General features: G+C 36.3%; 1 long non-coding RNA gene across 1 annotated transcript; it reads right to left on the bottom strand.

The window, feature by feature from the left end:
• Positions 1-1,911: 1,911 nt before the first annotated feature.
• On the bottom strand, positions 1,912-4,410 carry LOC136255402 (uncharacterized). The gene is made up of 3 exons (XR_010700882.1): positions 2,625-4,410; positions 2,408-2,492; positions 1,912-2,211 (listed from the first exon to the last, which is right to left on the bottom strand). It is a non-coding gene; the product is annotated as an uncharacterized lncRNA (long non-coding RNA).
• Between the last annotated feature and the right edge of the window lie 534 nt (positions 4,411-4,944).

Raw genomic sequence — 4,944 nt, 5'->3', positions numbered from 1 at the left:
TGGACCAACTAGCTGACCAGTTCGAACTATATTACTTCATGCAATCTCTAGACGATCATATCTACACGTACATTTTACAAATGTGACCCGGTCTGCGAAAAGGGCTCTTATAGCCTTTCCAATTGCATATATATGGTAACCCATAACTCGACTGGTGAATATGGTACAAGCCTACAATTTGGTCACTCAACAACCCTAACCTGGCAGTAGCTGTGGGTGTAATTACATGGTGATAGCTTTAGTAGATTAGGAGTTATGATTAGCCAAACACGGGTAATTGGAAAGGCTATAAGAGCCCTTTTCGCAGACCGGGTCACAAATGTTATTGAAAATGCATGGCACGAGTAGTTACCTATAGTTTCTCAGCCTAACTAAAGCACAGAGCTACACGTACAGTACTTCCAATTACCTTACAGTACAGCACAGCACTCGCATCGTTTTGTACAGAAATGATTGTGGGTTCTACATATCACGTGTGCTGACAGTTAGTATTTATCACGTGTACGGCAAGTGCCTTTGATTCTAAACCAGCATACTTAGCTACATCACAATTCCATCTTCATAATAATCATTAGCATTTCTTGGCTTGTCACTCTTGGCTTCTTTTACTAGGCGGAGAGCTGGCAGTGACAAACAAGGCGCCTCATTCCACAGCAGGAAGCTGTACACCCATACATTACATGGCGGCCATCTGGATGAGATTTTGAGTAGAAATCACTCCTCTTCAACTACCCACTTGTCCTGTTGAGATACTGCTTGAGCAAACTCTCAATCTCACCCCACATTTTGCCATTTTCGAATAGTGATTGATCTCGTGATTATCCACCAGTATATTTATGTGATGATCCGTTCACTTCATTGCATACAAACCAGTATAGTAGACAGTCTAGTATACTGCATTTTTGTAGCTGTCTTTTTTATTGTAGCTGTGTGAATTCACTGTGTACAGTTAGCTGCCTAGTCGTAAATACTACAATTATAAATTAATCAACATTGTTCTGCCATGCTGATGGGGGAAAGTTGTAAGTTGCTAGCTAGTTTTACTTTAAAATTTAGCTTCAATTTCAAGGAATTTTCAAGCCTGTAAATTCCAAAAATTCTGCAGCTTCTGGGGGTTGTACCCCTAGACCCCATTGAACTTCTATAATTGCTACTGACTACACTAGCTGAGTCATATATAGCAAATTTCATGCTGTGTCCCCTGTACGTCTGGTCTACAATTACCTACCTATTATACATAATATAGAAAGTCTGAAGAGCAGATAGGCTTGAGATTTATATTGCTAACTAGCAGTGAAATATCACTAAAATTGCATATCTGAGTGTCTAATTTTCAAAAATTTCTTGTGGGGGCATGCCTCCAGACCCCCCTAGAATGCTCATGCTTCACACTTCGTGGACTGTGTGTTTCGCACACTGTGCAGCAACTCCTCTCATTGGCAATGTTCTATACCATATGCGTATTTTGTACCGTACGCGTATGGTACATACCATACGCGTACGGTACGATTTTCCGTACCATACGCGTATGGTATAGACATACGCGTATGGTACGTACCATATGCGTATAGCAGCGTATTATGCCTTTTCTCAGTATCTTCTAGCCTTGCCATCACCTAGCTACAATGGGCTGTCTTTACAAGCATTTCTAGCTGAGCAAACTTAGAACACAACACAATAATCTGCTTACTACTGAGCTGTAACTATATTATTCATCAGCACACTGCATGCATTTTATCCTTGCCATGCATGCCCATGCATTTCCCACTATAATCCTATACTAATGTACCTAAATCTATGTACATGATCTCACTTTGTCTGCAGAACTTTACATAAATGGTACTGTGCATGTATGCTACTTTATACAGTAGCTATCAGAAGCATGCAGATGGTCTTATATGTATACTCAATTATAAGTGTGGATAACTGACAATTTACAACAGAATTGGGTAAATAAGCAAGGAGAGCAATTACAACATGCATGGTAGCTAGTAAGTTCTAACTGAATTATACATATATGCATATACTGCTTGTGCAAAGCTAATAACTGGAAAAATGAACTTCGTAAGTGTCATCAGTTGTGCAGCATGGCTCCTCACTGTATTTACATTTTTATATATGTACACTCTTCTTCTTTTGAAGATCCAATGTCTTGTTTACGTACTTTTCTTGTTTATACATACTGTAAATAGTATATTCATCACACTGGACCTACAAGCACAAATTAATGTGGATGTTGTTAACTTTAAAGAGTACATTCAGATAAGAGTAGCTAAACACATTGTCTTCCCATCCACAAGCATGACAGTAAGTAGCGAGTAGCTATACAATGCACTTAACAATAATAAAACAATGCTACTTAATATACATTCATTACTGAACTATACATTAGAACTCATAAACTCACCATAAAATCTCTGCCATGTTATGTTTTCCTACTTCATCTCAGCAGGCAATGTACATGCCTCATTCAATAGCAAAGATTCAGCGAACTACAGTTTAAAAAATTTATTGCACAATTAATTACTATGCACATCAGTGTTAGAGTATAGCATGTCTAATATTGCTATATTAAGCTATACAGCCATGCAGATTTACATTACTTTGCAAACTAAAAACATTACTTTCTCTACAGTTATATCTCTTTGCTACCAGTCCTCCCTCAATGTTATTGTATCAGCATTCTCCAGGTCTTCCTCTGTTTGAGCAATCATTATACCTTGTACTTCTCGAGCTCATCTGATTAAAATTGTCTGTTCAACACACCTTTAGTGCCACCAGGCATATAAATATCCATTTTTAAGTGGAATTATAAGCTAGTGTACTAAAAAATTAAAGGTAAACAATAGATTATATGTAGCAACAATAGAATAAAATATTTAATGAAATAATATATATATATGCCTGAAAAAATTGGCTCCATTTTCCAATGGATGAAAATTATTTAATATGGTTGCTATGTTGTAACCAATCAGAATGCAATATATGGATAATTATATCAAAATCTTATGTTTATATTTATAGCTACAATGCTACCTCTACTGGCTTAGCATTTATATCACTATGCATTCCAGTTATATTCATTGAAAAATCGTGAATATCAATATGCTGGCACAAATCTACGGCCTAAAAGAAATGAATGTCTTTTGTCCTAAGTAATGCTTTAGAAGATCAAACTTCAAATTTCAGTTTCTGAGTAAGACAAGGAGCATACTGCTCTTGTTTTATGTTGAAGGGATAATTGGGCGCCTTTAAACCCAAACACATTTTTACAAAGTTCATATATACAAGTATAGAGAAACCCCTATAGTAGAGTTTTGGGTAATATCGCTCTATATAGCTTTTAATTATTGTACTAATCTTTGACTATCTTCAGGAGTATAAACACATAAATATTATGTGTGGGTATTGTTCTAATTGTAGGGAAGTGTAGGCAGACCATTTATAGGCAAAACAGACTACTGTATATAATATTATTAATCAATAACTGAAAGAACACAATAACAACTAACTGTTACAACTACAGTACACAATATTAATGTTACAGGTATGCATAAATTACATTATATTACATCATGTCACATCATTACATTACATCATTAACTCTATTATAGATATGAAGGAGGAGTAGCATTTGTAATAATGGCCTATAGTTTTTGAATTTTCATTGTATCAACAATGGATCATGAATCCAATAAGAAGCAATATATGTGTAGCAATTGCAGCCACAATGTACTGTGTGGAAGAAGAAACAAAAATTAAAATTTACCATTTACCACACGTTGTCAGTGTGTGCAGTTGCTATGCAACAGCTAGATAATTTGTGACTGGATTTGCAAAAAGGTACCTTTTTCACAGACAAAATTTGACCCATGCATGCATATTTGAAATTTGGGGTTTCATAAGTTTTTGAACATATATACCTTATAATTGCGCATGCCTGCATGCAATTATCCATGGGTGTACAGTAGCTACTAGTATCTATCTGCATTTTGATACTAAGAGCAAGTTTATCAGTGTAAGGAGTCAATTGTTACATCATTTTGTTTGCTGGTATGTAAAATGTGTGGAAAAGGTACCTTTTCACAAATCTGGTCATTTTAACTCAACTATATTCTAAAGAACGCATACAGTATACCAGCTTGTGTACTTTCAAATCAATTACACTGTGGATAAATGAAGTCATTTATTATAAAAATGCAAGATGGAAATCCATGACAAATAAGGCAGTAGACAGCAGGACGAGGCAATAAATCAATATGTACAAAAGTCAGAAGACATCAAGAAAATAATCCACAGGTGCTTACATAAACCATCATAATTATATGGGTGATGGCTCTATTGCATGTATTTTGTGGAACTGTCAGATACTTTGATGAAATGTCAGATACTTTGATGAAATGAAATGAACAGAAAGACTAGCCCCTCCCCCCTCCCTCTTCCCCGAACAGAAATGAAAACAGAGTGCCATCAGGCGTAGTAAATAGGTACGGCAGTGCAAAAACCTTCTGCTAGATATTATACGCATACCATGCAGGTTAGCTATACTCAGATGGTACGATTTTCCGTACCATACGCGTATGGTTGTACCGTACGCGTATACGCATATGGTATGTACCATACGCGTATGGTACAAAATACGCATATGGTATAGAACAGCAACACCATGTATATAGTAGCAATTTCAACATATACAATGGCCTGACCAACCCAATTTTCCCTCCTCCGGCCCTGTCTTATAGCCATACCTGCTAGTTAGAGTTCGATATTTTCCTTCTTGGCTGAGATATTTCTGTTCAAAAATTTTCTTCCCATAGTCGCCCATACAAATTTTACGAATGTCCCTGTTCTATACCATATGCGTATTTTGTACCATAGTGTTCCTTTATGATCTAGGCCTTTAGATAAAGCACAGTGGGAAGTCAAGAAAAAGAAGCTAAGGCA

Source organism: Dysidea avara, chromosome 5 (assembly GCF_963678975.1).
Source record: "Dysidea avara chromosome 5, odDysAvar1.4, whole genome shotgun sequence".
Classification (NCBI taxonomy): domain Eukaryota; kingdom Metazoa; phylum Porifera; class Demospongiae; order Dictyoceratida; family Dysideidae; genus Dysidea; species Dysidea avara.
Note: the sequence above shows the minus strand (reverse complement) of the source record. Positions and strands in the feature narration are given on the sequence as shown.